The sequence below is a fragment of the Pavona decussata genome, unplaced genomic scaffold, assembly GCF_977016875.1.
Source record: "Pavona decussata unplaced genomic scaffold, jaPavDecu1.1 SCAFFOLD_114, whole genome shotgun sequence".
Classification (NCBI taxonomy): domain Eukaryota; kingdom Metazoa; phylum Cnidaria; class Anthozoa; order Scleractinia; family Agariciidae; genus Pavona; species Pavona decussata.
Genome location: NW_028145528.1, coordinates 6236192 through 6251527, shown reverse-complemented (window position 1 = coordinate 6251527; position 15336 = coordinate 6236192).

Sequence of the window (15336 nt, the reverse complement as noted above, 5' to 3'; positions counted from 1 at the left end):
GCTCTTCTTTTATATTTTACTTTGCACACTTAACTGAGGGGATGAAAAAGAAACGCGTTGTCCTCCACGCTTCTCGCAATTGTTATTTGTCTTGATGTATCGTGACAGGATCACTTCCTCATCACGAGCAATGACTTTTAAAAATCGGTTTTGTTAAGCCGCTCCATTGACTCGGTACTAGTCTAATTTACCGTGCAAATGGCCCTATTGTATGTTTAATTTGTAAATGGTATCTTAATTCAGGTGTTAGAGAGGAAGAAACTGGAAAGTAACCTGTGATGATGCTCAGGACAGAAGGAGAGATTTGGTGTTCTTGCAAATCCTGGGCAAGATGTTTTCCTCTGCTCCCAGCCAAGTGGTTAAAGACATGCTAGTCTAACTACTATGCGTGACCCACACCTCAAAATGACCTCGTCGATCTAGGGCAGGAGGCATTTGTACATCTCACAAAATGGTTTCGACCAATGCTCGAAAGGAAAGGCTATCACATTGCATCCATTCCACCCCAGGGGATCTTTTTGAAGGTTCTGGTCAGTGTTCAGTTCAAGAGGTAGGCATAGCTTGATCTGTGGACCACCATTCTAACAAAGAAACGCGACAACTGTGATCCCAAAGATGGACTCCACTTTCTTGAAATCGTATTGGTTCTTCCTATCTCCGCTGCTCAGCAGGGAAAGGGCATAATCAGCCCAAAATAGAGTCATGATTCACATTCCTCCCTTGGTGGAGAAACCCTTGAAGATCCATGGGAATTTCACTGGAGGGTCCATCATTTCTGGATTTAAATCCAGAGGCAGCAGTGAAAAAATGAGTATCTTCGTCAAAAAGGCCACGAGGACCATTCCTCCAATCTTGAGGATATAATGCAGCAGATATTCAGAATATAGATAGAATCTATCCAGTCTTTTATTTCTTGGCCCACACCTCACTGCAACTCCCATCTACTAATACCTCAGCACACACCAAGCGAAGAACAATACAACTGTAAATTCGATTATTTACCGTGCAGACCTATCGACCATTTACACTGCGTAACGTGTATATTTCGAAGAACGGTGGTATTTGTCTTGTAATGGTGACCAAGCTATCTCGACTTTTAGCCACGATTGTAGCACCTATTTAAAATCTTGTGACTACCCCGCCCCCCCTCCAAAAAAAAACACTCCTCATATAGAACAAGTAGCGAGTCACTTGAAGCCTCCGTCTCCCTTACTGACACTTGGACCCAACCCTCTCGGGCATCTTTTTATTTTTACCTGGAGTTATTTCCCCTTTGTTCAGTTATTACACTCCATCGTTGCTAAACAAGCTATGTGATCTCCAAAATAACATTTGCAAGAAGCGTGGAGTAAAACGCGTTAGTCCCCTCAGTTAAGTAGGTAGAGTAAAATATCAAGGAAGAACGTATTTGTGCCCTGGGGGATTAGTTAAGTCATATATTTTCTACCAAATATCCTATTCAAAGGAAATTTGAAAGCTTATTACAAAGTGCGACAACTTGTTATTACAAAGTGCAACAGCTTCATTTATTACAAAGTGCGACAGCTATTTTATTACAAAGTGTGACAAGTGTTATTACAAAGTGCGACAGGTATTACAAAGTGTGACAGTTTTATTACAAAGTGCGACAGGTATTACAAAGTGCGACAGAACAGTCGTCTCCAGGCTTTGCCAGTGGTGTTCGATGAAGCTGAAAATGAGAAGTGATGCATGTTACAAGAACTACAATTTTATTAAAGGCAATTTTTTTAACACGATCCACAAAATGAGCAATGTATTCTTTAAGGTGGGGGTACACCTGAATTTGGATGGAATTTACAGAGGTTTAAGGAGGGGATAAAAGAAAGAAAATGATTTTTGGTACAGTAACAGACAGTTGATATCCACGCAAGAGCACCCCGGCTTTCTTGGACTAACTTGGTATCCGTCTATTAACGAGATATAGCTCTCGCTAAGTGCCAACGAGCAGGCATTCAAAAGAAATGCTAACTGATAATTTGAAGACACAGTTTCATGTTTTGTGTACGACATTTTTTGTAGTGAAGTATTGAAGACAATTTGAAATGTGTTGAATTGTTAAGTGAATATTTTGATCGACAGCGGAGAATCGCCAAAATGGAAAGAGACTTTTGGTTTTAAATTACGGTTTTAACCCTGAACAAAAGAATACAGAACAAAAATGAACCCAATAATAACTTTTTATCCTCTTAAACTGTAGACAGTAAGAATTTCAATCTTATGACGTACCGACAATGAACAATAGTATTGTACTTCTCATTGACAAAAACGTTCTTTGAGGCTTTACACAGAAACTTACATGCATTGCATTTCTTTCCGAGGCTTGTTGTATAGTTTAGTGAAACCTTTACACGTGAGCATAAACAGTAACAAAATCTTTCAATTAATTTAATTTTTTTCGTATTCGAACAGATGGCAAAGGACATGCACAAACTGTTTGCTTTGGGATGCATGGGCCAGTTCGATGTTAATGGTATTAACCCATTATGCACCAGCCGTTTCCAGAGGTTTTCCAAAATTCAGCAAAATTGGCAAAGTAGTTATTTCCTACCCCATGTGCAGTAAAAAATACATAATGGGAACTTTGGAACTTTCCATACATTTGTCTGTATAGCGAAGCAGCCGTGAAGTGCTGCTAAAAATAGTTCGTGGGAAAAAATACAGGGAAATGTATGGAAAGTTCAAAACACGACTGGGCGCTCTCTGTCACAGCTACATCCCTCAAATTTCTTTCTTAAAGTCCTTTTTCTAGTGCCAAAAGTTTCCAATTCATGAATTTTTCAGAAGCGATATTTTATGAAAATTATTTGACATCGGATTTCCATACAAACACTGTTATTTCAAGCCTGTTTACCTACCCGTCAAAATGGCGTCGAAAACCGTGATAAGGCCTATTTACTGCGAGTGATCGCTTTGTACAAACACGGAGCGTCTTCAAATTTTACATGCGTGTTTGCACGCACGCAAAAAAACTGAAAGTTTTTTTTGCCTCTAATAGCAAATGTATTGTTTATTTCAATAAAATGTTTTGTTGGAAAAGCTTTTTGTTGATTTTTGTGTCTTTGTCAATTCATACATGCGTTTGAGAAGCGACAGATGCGTAACTCAAGGACAATTTGCATAAGCTGGTTGAAATTTGATATGCCAAAGGTCTTCATCAACATGCCGTGAATTTTAGCAATTTTTGCGTTAAAGTGTGTTTTTCGGCAAATGCAAATGATTAATAGGTAACCATATTATTTTACGTCGAAAAACATTTGTTTAATCATTCCGGTTTAATATGCAGTTAATTTTGGAAGCCAACACTATCATTTTATTTATCTACTGCGCATTTTAGTGAATTTTAACGGTCTTGGAAGAATTCAGTTTCTGCAAAACCTATGGAAACACGAAAGGAGTCAAAGGGTTATTTAAGAGAGGACGAACCACTTGCTTGCACCATGGTCTCCAACAGAATAGAGTCTTGGAAAGTACACCTAGGAACTCTTCGAACGTGATTCGACTGTTTGGGAGCCGTGCTTCCAGTCAAGATGTACGGCTTAACGATTTTCGAAACTGCACCCTTGCTGATGCGTAATCTCCTCCCAACTTCTGAAAAAGAATAATCCTGCGCAAGTTCTTTCACTTGATTACGTAAATCGCTTGAAAGTGGGATGACTTTCTGATAATTTCGTCTTTTCTTGTTGATTGAAAACATCTTCCCTTTGAGCAGTGGCACTGATCAGTGTCGAGAAGTAAAACTTCACATTTGGGCGGGAAAACTTCAAAGTTTGACACCTGAAACTCAGACGTTTGCGTCACGTGAAAACATGTTTTGGGCGCGTGCGTTCACGGGTAGATGCAATCGACGGTAGTTAAAATTACTAATTATGGAATAAAATACACTAGTTGCCGATTAAAATTTTTCCAAAAAACAAACTTGAAGGTAAAAAATTCAGAAATTTCGATGAAATTTAATCCGCGCATCACATGGGTGAAATTTGAATCGTCTCTAGAGCATGTGTTTGTTTACGCAAGATTACACAGTTGTCACGGTTTCTCAATGAAAATAGAAAGAAAAACACACAGAAAGCTTTCCTAAATGAAAAATTTATTCAGAAAAGTCTTTGTTTACGCCTTAGAAAGAAACGCGTATAATTATAAATGCGAGACGAGAGAAGCGCAAGCGATTTGAAGGAACTACAAGTCCATTTCGAAGCGAATTTATTGACCCGTGCGGGGCACGTTTTTCAAATATTTCGCAAAAACTGTTCAGAGTACAAAGAAGCGGTCAATTAGAATATTATTTCAGTACAAATTCACAATCAAACCTGTAATTTTTTGGCTGTTGAATTCCCAGAATGTAGCTTGCTCGCTCGTCGCTTGGAACGTTAATTTTTGCTTTGAATTTGATTAGTTAAGTTCTTCTACGTCGATCACGTGAGATTGCAGTGCGCATGCGTACTTCAGTGCGGTACGCTCGTTCGTACTTCATGGTCGCGTGTCTTATGACCGCTTGAAAAATCGTGGATTTTTCACTTTTTCCCGGCTTGTAGGCTGTACACTATAACTACAGAGCATTACTGCTTCGCAGAAGCACCACTTTGGCCCTCTGGTTGAGGGCAAAAGCGACATTGCTGTTGTGAAATCGAAGAATTTCACAGAGATCAAGTTGACCTTGTGCTCGTGGCAGCACTGCACACACGGTCTCAATGAAAATGCCGCCCAAGCCGGCTTCTACATCGCAAAAAGACAAGGACCAGAAAGGTCCCCATGATATTAACAGCACTGCAAGTGCTAACAAGGACGAAACTCATCACAAGAAGTGTGGTGACGAAAACAGTCGTCCGATCTCGAAGGCAAACGCGTCGAACGGCTCAGTGGACAAGATGGCGCGAAAATCCGCTAGCAACGAAGGCAGCGAGCTTCTGAAATTCGGGTCGATGATATCCGACTCCAAATTTGACCAGCTCGAACAAACATTGACTCAGCCGGATCTGTGGGAACACAACGGCGATGAGCAGGGCGATGTTTCCGCCTCTGGATCAGAAAGCGACGGCTGCGACGATCATACTACTGGCGATGAACCGCCCACAAAAAAGTCAAGGTCGACTGCCCGTGTTGAGACGACCAGCAAACAAAAAGTGCTAAGCACCATTGCTGAACGAATGCAAATGCAAGAGAAAGTGGATCCAGGTATTGATGCACAACTGTCAGAAATGATTAACCAGTTGATGTTCAAAAAGGAAAAACCTGATGAGGACAAATTTAAGGAAAAGCTTGGTCTCATAACTCGACCTGATAACTGTAACTCGCTGGTTACAACCAAAGTAGATGAGCTCATTTGGCAGAGACTACGGCCGCAGACCCGGTCGTTTGACTCAAGGGCTCAAGTTGCTCAGACATGTGTTGTCAAGTCAGTCACTATTTTGGCAAAAATGTTAGACAAAACATTGAATCTGAAAGAAAAACTGCCAGACCTGGCCACATCAGGTGACAACTCAGATGTCCTTCAGAAGGATTTGATGGCTTTGTTAGTGATGGCATGGCTGCAATTGAAACTATGAGTTTTGCTTATTATGAAATCAATGCTAGACGTAGAGAGTGTACCAAGCCTGACCTGAATGATGATTACATGTCACTTTTCTCTGCATCAGTCCCAATAAACCAATTTTTGTTTGGTGGGGACACCTCCAAACGACTGGAGGACATTGAAAAAAACGAACAAAGTCGTACGAAAGGCGATGGTCCAACAGAGTTCTTACCCTAGACAGCGCCATTACAAGAGTAATGGTATGCACAGGACCAGAGGGCGTGGCCAACGACCTCATACTTCACGACAAAGTTACACACAGCGTCCTTTTTTAGGCAAACGCCCGTTCCCCTATGGCAGTCAATACCAGAAACAACAAAAAGAGGGAGCGAAGAGCAAGGAGCCAAAGTCACAGTGATGGCTCGAAACGACAGGCCAACCACAACTGAGGTGAGAAACCCAAATATGATATGTTTTCAAGGGGACAGTTTTTCTCTCATAAGTACCACGCAGTTCAAAGCGGGTAGACTGAAAGAGTTTGTCCAATTGGAGGAAATTGACCTCTGATGTTTTCAGTCTTGACACAGTACAACATTGTCACATTGAACTTGTAAAGGGGTTCTCATGTGACCAACAAAATGTTGAAACGCAGCGGTTTAATATTACAGAAGAGAATATTATCACTGCTGAAATTATAAAACTGTGTAATAAAGGAGTCCTTGAGGAGACTACACACTGCATAGGAGAATTCATCTCTCCGATATTCACTAGACGCAAAAAGGATGGAACTTATCGATTGATACTCAATCTGAAAGAATTCAATGAAAATGTTGAGTATCATCATTTCAAAATGGAAAGCATTTAGTCAGTCATTAAATTGGTTAGACCCAATTGTTTTATGGCATCCATAGACCTCAAAGATGCCTACTACTCAGTCAGTGCCTATAGCCCCAGAACACCGAAAATATTTACGTTTTCTGTGGAAGGGCAAACTCTTTCAGTATAATTGTTTTCCCAATGGGCTGGCTTGCTGTCCACGTTTGTTTACTAAATTGTTAAAGCCTGTATATGCTAATGTAAGGCAGACAGGGTCTGAGATTGTCCCTTACATAGACGATTCCTATTTACAGGGAGACACTAAACTAGAATGCTGGCAAAATGTTAAAAAGACAACTTTACTCTTACAAGGTTTGGGATTCATTATCCACCCTGACAAGTCAGTGTTCATCCCTGCAAGAATATTGACATTCTTGGGCTTCATCATTAACTCTGAAGAAATGACAGTTAGACTGACTCCCGATAGGGCTCAACACTTGCGGGAGGAGTGCACAGAACTGCTAAATACCCAGAAGCCAACAATCAGGGCTGTTATGGTTAGCAGTGCTCTTGCAGTAGAATTGTGTATGCTCTAGAACTCTTGAAAATGAAAAAGTTGACGCCTTGAAACACAATTTTGGTGATTTTGATGCACAAATGATATTGAGCGCTTCGGCTAAACTCGACTTGCATTGGTGGATAGATAATATTCAGCTATCAGAAAAGAAAATCTCACCCCCTAGTCCAGATATCGTGTTAACTACAGATGCATCAAAACAAGGGTGGGGGGCAGTGAGAGATCACCACACTGAAGGTGGTCGTTGGTCCCCTGTGGAGGCTGAATTGCATATCAATGAGCTGAAGCTAAAAGCAGTGCTTTTCGCGTTGCGTTCATTGTGTAATGATGTTAGCAATAAGCACATACGCGTCATGTTACATAAACAATATGGGTGGTAGCAAATCTAGGGCTTGCAATGACATTGCAAGGAGGATTTGGAAATTTACCTTGGAAAAAAATAATTTTCTGAGCTCAGCTCATCTGCCAGGGAAACAAAATATTGTGGCTGACCGAGCATCCAGAGTTTTTAATGACCGAAGTGAATGGATGTTGCACCAGGGGGTTTTCCAGAAGCTGTCCCAGCTATGGGGACCATTTGAGATGGACCTGTTTGCGTCAAGATTGAACAAACAGGTCAGCACTTATGTATCATGGAAACCAGATCCTGGTGCAGCTGCTGTGGATGCATTTTCTATAGTATGGAACAGAGAGCCTTTTTATGCATTTCCACCCTTTGCCCTTATTCACAGATGCTTACAGAAGATCATAGTAGACGAGGCAGAGGGAGTGATAATTGTACCCATGTGGCCCACTCAGAAGTATTACCCGAGGATAATGTCCATGTTGGTTCAACCGCCGAGATTGTTACTGAAGAAGGAGAAGCTGTTCAGGCTCCCCCATTCCGACACAAGCCACCCCCTATGGAAGAAGATGCAGCTGATCGCATGTCTTGTATCCGGAAACAGCAGGAGTTCCAGAAGAAGCTAGAGGTATCATGCTGCAGTCTTGGAGAAAATCCACCAGAGACCAGTATGGTGTCCATTTCAGAAAGTGGACTACATTCTGCTGTGAAAGGAAAATTGATCCACATGACATATCTGTAAACAATGTACTTAAGTTTCTGACTTTCCTGTTTGAGTTGGGCTTAGGATATAGCTCAATTAATACTGCCCGTTCTGCTATATCTTCATTCGATTGTGGTAGCACATGTCCTGTTGGAAATCATCCTTTAATATGCCGTTTCATGAGAGGGGTCTACATTTCAAGGCCAACACAGTCGCGTTACAGTGCTGTTTGGGATGTTAAAGTTGTCCTGGACTTTTTTCGACAGTGGAAAGTGAATGCTGAGCTCTCACTCAAAGAACTGTCACTAAAGACTGCTACTTTAGTAGCCCTGGTGTCAGCTCAGAGGGTCCAATCACTGCACAAGCTTGATCTGGACCGAATGACTTGCGAAAAGGACAGGATTACGTTCAAGTTTGACTTGTTAAAACAAAGTAGACCATCCATTAAGTCTCCAATCATGGAACTTTGTTCTTATTCTGAGGACCCTAAAATTTGTGTTGTTGAAACATTGTCACATTATCTTGAAAGAACACAGTTATTTAGAGAACATGACACTAAGTTGTTTTTGACCTACCAGAAACCTTATCATGCTGTGAGTGCTAGTACTTTGAGCCGATGGATTAAATCTATGCTTAAACTAGCTGGAATTGACACATCTAGGTTTGGGGCTCATAGTACCCGGGCTGAATCATCTTCAGCAGCTAAGAAAGCAGGAGTGCCAATTGCGGATGTTCTAAGCACAGGAGGATGGTCCTCAGAACGCGTTTTTGCGAGGCACTATAGTGTGCCTATTCAAAACAAGGGCAATTTTGCTGAGGCTATTGATAAGTCCTAGTTGTTGTGCAAACATGTTTCCATTACTGAGCTTGTACCTTACATGCAGGCAGGTTGAGTTGCGATTAAAAGAGTTTTAATCTTACATTGATATTCTTAGCCTGCATTTATCATGGCTTCAAAATCTCACGTGATTCCTCAAGCCGATGACGTAGAAGAGTTAGAAAATTAAACAAGACTTACCTGGAAGTCGAAGTTTGATTGGAACACTTCTACGTCATCTTAGGCTTGAGGGATCAGGTGCCCACCCAAGTAGTGGTTCCCCCCCACCTGTATTATCTTCAAATGATAAGTACAGGCCATACTCTTTGAAGACTGAAGTACGCATGCGCACTGCAATCTCACCTGATCCCTCAAGCCTAAGATGACGTAGAAGAATTCCAATTAAACTTCGACTTCCAGGTAAGTCTTGTTTAATTTTCTAATTAAATCTCAGTTGTTTTGATTGCCTTTTGCTCGCTGGCGGTGACAAAGTTGGCTCACTGGTAGCCTGAGTATCAGGCCTTCCTACAGGCTAGCGCACTGGCCGATCTCGTGTGGATCGCTGGCCGATAGTTTGCTACAGTTGTCGTTTGCTTTAGGTTTGCTTAGATTGAATTCAGTTTAAAGAGGTTTCTCAGTTTCTTTGATTGCTTTTAATTAATACGCCCGCTGGCGTTGTCTGGATTTGGCACGCTGGCCGAGTACTCTTTTGGCTCGCTGGCCGATTGTTGAGCTTGCTAGCTCGATAAATATACCACAGTGACACTAAAGTACACTCACGTAGAATTGGTAATAAAAACAAATAAACCTTACAAAAACGGGTGAAAATGGCGTTTTTCTTGCCTCAAACTTGGTCTACACTCGATAAATGCCAAAGCCGGTGAGCATCGACGATCAGAACCATGCGGCATTGACGTCATAATCTCTGCGAGCCGTGAGCTACGATTGGTCCGTTGCAATTTTCATTACGTCATTGGAATCTCAGGAATCTTACCTTACACTCAGGAATCTTAACATGCCTCTCGATCACTCGAGATTTTTTCCGCCCGCACAGTACTTTCGCACGGCTCTATAATGCTGCCGCCTCGCCAGCCTCGCGTCTTCGCTCGGCTGACTCGTTGGCAATTATTAACTACAAATTCTAATTTTAAAACTTCACTAATTCTTCAATACTTCTTATTTCTCTTAATTTTACTACTCATTTGAGAAAAACTATCTCCTCCCAAATATAGCTAAAAGTCACCCAAAAATTGACAAAACACCCCAAAACATTGATTTGTGTGATGGGCATAGGGTTTTTGTATTGCTTGAAACGCGAACAAGAGATTTCCATTTAACCGATTTTAAGCGGCGTGAACACGGCTCTCAGGTGTACCCCCGCCTTAAGGGGTTCACACCATATTCAGGCAAAGCGCAGACGGACTAACAGTTTTCAGTTAACATTTTTCAGTATCAACTGAAAAAACGGCCATTTCTCAGCTCAGTTGAAGTAATGCGAAGGTGACGACCTTTACAACTTCAATTGACTTCTTAATTATGATGTTAGCTATTACATGGAAATTAAACGTCGAATCGCTTTTTAAAGGTTTTTCCCTGAAATCAACGATCATTTCTGAGCTGACTGTGGGGTGTGTTTTTGATCAATAGTCAGCTATCAGTTAAAATCATTTATTAAATTTTCAGCCTCGGATATTGCATTTCTAGCGTTCTGATTGGTTCACTAAATCCCATATACCGCAGTTTGACCTTATATGGAAAACGATTGCCCCAGGTGTCGCTAAGCTAAATTGTTTTTTTTCGGCGAGAAGCGAAAGTTTCTTCGGAAAAATGGAGAAAAAAAGAAAAGAAATACCAGACAATGACAACAACAAAAACCACAAAGTTCGGCATGACACTATTTAATGGTACGTGTGTCTCCTAAGTTTCCTTTAAAATCAGACAAAATTGCACGATTTTACGATTTAGATCACACAACAACAACAACAACAACAACCGGTTACCTTCAAAAATTTCAGGATGGCTTGCAAATCCTGGCGGTAAGAGGTTAAAACCGATCGAAGAAATTTCAAAAAAAGAGCTTAATGCCTGCCTTTCTGTTTCTACGCATTTACGAGGACTCCAGTTACAAACTTTCATCCATTAAATCCGTACAAGCGGCGGCCATAATGTTCGTTTCCGTCGCTCGGCACCAATCAGCAAAACATTAATTAGCACAAATGTGCACAGCTCTTAAGCTTCTCGATAAGCTTGAAGTTTAGAAACTTGCACTGAATGCTTGTCTCAGTGAGGTTTTACCTCGTACACTTGGCCTCGCCTTGCCTTAAGTGTTTTAACAGTCTACGAGGAATTCAGTTCAGCATAAAAAAAGCCGTCCCTGATCCCTTCCTTCGCTCGGCACCACACAGCAAAACATTTGCTCAAATGTGCACAACTATTACGCTTCTCGATTAGCTGGAACCTCAGAAGCACTTGAATGCTTGTCTCAGAAAGGATGCTACTCCTACACTTGAACGTTTCATGAATTTGAAATATCCGGCGGTATACGATCTACTTCGCTTTCGATTTTACATTCAACTCCGTTCGCAATGAGCTGCGCGTGTCATGTGATCATTACGTTGTCGCTTTGGTCGGAAGTTGCCTCAACATCCGGTCGTTTTAATTTGAAAGAAATTTTTACTTAAGATAAAATTCTTTAAACTTCAGCATCAATATCCAAACGGGAATAATTTAATACAACAATCATTCCATTCGCGCTTGTTGGATATGAGATTGGTTATAGCCAACTCGCCGCTTCGCACCTCGTTGGTTATTTACCATCTCATATCCAACGTGCGCTCATGGAATAATTTTTAAATATTCACGTACAATGTACTTTCTTTGTTAAAGTGACTACAATGTTTCTGTTATCTCCCGCAGAGTTGTCAGTGAAGCACAGTTTCTGACCAATCAGAGCACGGCGCTCACTAGAGTATTAAGGGAACCTTTATACTTGTTAAATGTCTTTTCAGGACATGTGATTTATTCGTAATTTTCACATTGATAGCTCCTGTCGTGAAAAATAAATACAGCCTTGAAAGCTGCCCGTACGACCCAGTCAAGTAAGAATGCGGCTCAAGTACACGTAGAACGTGGCATTTTTTAAAATTTGCATCGACAAAACGCATAAGCCTAAAGTGACTGATTTAAAAACAATTCACCTTCAATAATCATGACAAGTTAGCCGGAGAGATTCCATAATGTTACGTTCAGTAGCCCTGTTTATACAGAGACAGTCAGCTCAGCCCTATAAACAGAAAACAGCTAAACGGCCTACACAGAGAAAGAAATAACGACTCTTCCACAACTTCGTAGGTTACCAGTCGAGGAACTTCACAACCTCGAACGCGTCAAGATACATGTAAAAAGACCTTCTTTTTCGAACGTTACTTCTGCGCCCTAGAACAACCTACCTAACAATGTAAGGGCCAAGAAATCCAAAAGAAATTTTAAGTCCACTTTGAGAGACCTAACTTTTCAAAATTCTCTCCTGCTATTTCTTTGCTGTTTCAGCACTTAGCACCGCCTTCATAATGAGATTGACAGCAACTCGAAAATGGCCTATACAGGCACATGCGTAGATCGCGCGAATATTCCTAGGGCAAAGCCGGCCGACCAATAAATCGACGCGTTTTATGAGCTGTGCCTTAGCCATGTTGGCAACGGCCCAGTCAAAAAAAAAAATGCGCAAAAAAAAAGAATGCGCATTTTATTTACTAGAAGCGTCGCGTCATGTACATGTACTGTTGGAACTATAGAAAAGTTAAATCTTTTGTCATCCCTATAATTATGAGCGCGCGGATCATGAGCGGAAATTCGCCGCAAATATAAGTTTACGTTTTCGAACTTATTGTGTTAGTTTTTCAAGGTGTCAGAAAAAGCATAACCAAGATTTAAGACAGAGAGGAAAGTACAAGTTCGAGCATCACTTTTATAACTGCATCTACAGCCCATGGACAAACCTTTAAAGCCATCAAATAGACTGGCACCTCGCTGCCGAGTAAAATACCCGGATGATGCCGCGTCGGAGACTTTGAAGCTCAACGAGTTTGCCGTAAATTAGTTCAAGACCGACTGGGGATAATAATTAACGAAGGACTGGAAATTTATGAAGAGATGAACAGACGTTCGATCATTGCTATCTGCCTGGAGAACACTTGCCAAATCGTGTGATGTTTTTGCAATACTCGCTGTTACCTGGTTACGCGACACAGTGAGAGATGCCGCGTTTAGAAAGAAGCACAATGAAAGACGACTAATCGTGGCAAAGCCGCGATCAAAATTTGTAAAATCGGGGAAACAAAGGCTAAGCATCTAAAAAATCTCGCTGTAGCATCAGATGCAAGTGAAATATATGTATTGAGACTGATGAGACATCGTGGCGAAAAGACTGGGAGTGCAAAGGATCGCGGAGAACAACGAGTACTGCGGAGAAACTCACGAACACATTAGCGTAGAAAATGGCCGACGTTTGACAAAAGATGTGCCAAGTGCGGTAGAAGCAATCACTTTGTAAATGTTTTTATGCAAGGTAGAAACAAAGGAAGGCTAGGAAACGGTTAATGCTATGGCGGAGGCCTATTATCTGTTTGTCAGGCTAGTCCTAGGAACAGAAGGGGGACTTTCTTTTCCCAACACTAATACATTGTAAAAACACACAACTTGAAAAGAACGTTTCAATAAGAAGATTAACCTCTACGTTTTATTTTAAAATTGATTGGTTAATTAAACAGTTGAAGCCTGTAAGAACGATCAAGTACAAGCCTTTCTTCATACTTAACCTATAAACAGTCCAAACCTATTAATTATAAGCTGATGTAATATTATTACATTGAATGTTTTGCGACCTTTTTCCTCTAAAACTAAAGTACGTTATTTATTCAACAAATTGCAGTGACCAAGTGCAACGAAAAAAATAACTGATTAAGTCTACCAAAGCGTTGACTTACCCGTTCCAGGCCTCTGTCAGTATTTTAAAGCTGCATGCAAGAATACGGATTACGGGAAGCAAATATTGCTTGAATATTTTTAGGATGGAATGATGCATGAACAAACATTCACCAATAACTGTCTTTAATTCTAAAAAGAAACGACCGACCATCTTCTTCTTCAAGTATAGAAACCTATCCGGCTTTAAGGACACTGCCTGCACTTCACAGACTTGTTCAGTCATTTGCATTTGGTATCTGCATGGGTTTAAATCAATGCTTAATATCCCTTCATTTAATTTTCAATGCTATCAGTTCTAGTTAAACTACCTGCTTTTTTGATTCCTTTAACTGAAACTAAATAATATCAAATATTTGTTTCCTTACTGTAGAGCGACGCATAAACTCGTGGTGGAAGAACAAACGTTTTCATGTAACAAATAATAAAGGAATTGTTTAACGAGACTTTTTCGGCAACTTTGCAACCTAATGCCATAACGATCGAGACAAGCCTGTGCGTGTAACCTCCCTCTTATAATAATAATGACAATGATAATGATAATGGCGATGTCAATGATAATTTACTTAATTATCCTCTTCCCGATAAGGGCAACTTAGTTGCGACTTATACGCAATAAGAATTGCTTCGTAAAATAAAGAAAAAGTAAACTAAGGACCTACTTTTCACAACGTTGCAAGATACGTTAGCTTGAAACATAATTTCTGCAATGCAACTTGTGTTCCATGAAACCCGAATGCAAGCACTAGTCTATAAACCACACCGCGTTTTGACTGACTCTTTTGCTTCTATTCCTTTACCTTTCTCAACCTGTGTTCCATGAAATTTTCTTGTTCTGTCGCCTCAGAAAACAGGTTTCAAGCACGATTTTCGATAAAAACAAAGTCAAGCACATTACATCATAGATTCAGGCTATTGCTAACGTTCAAAACAACGACTGGCTTGTTAGAAAAATTGGAGATGAGATTCTCAAATGGGTTTAATAAATGGCATTATCTATAGCACCATTTTTTATGTTTATGATATTTTCCAATAAAAGTTATGATCAAAATTTCCGTTTAGCGACGAAATCTCAATTAAGCACTTGTTTCTCACTAAGCCGACAAAATTCAACAGACGTAATTTTTATTTGTTCCATTTCTTGATATTTTTTCACTAAACCTTTGCCTTTCCATATAAATCTTGTAAACTCTTAGCGTCAGTTATTAAAAGACAGTTTAGACGGTGTGTAACAAAACCACGGCGTTCTAAGCCATTTTCAATTTTGCCAACAATCATATCTAAACATTGTCCGCTGCTGACGGTAACAAGATTAGGCTTGTGTTCCAGAATAGAAAAACTATTTCTCTACTTAAAATAAACCACTTAATAATAAATAAATAATAAACTAATATAAACAGAGTTGGAGGCCCACTAATTGTCTTAAGCCACGGCCGAAGTTAGACTCTATTTAAATTATTGGTCCTGGGGGTTATTTTCGGCTGTAAGTTCAACTGGTGCATCATCAGCGCACTGCTTTAAATTGTTAAGCGCAAGCAAGAGAAAATAGGGGTACGCTGACCTATTT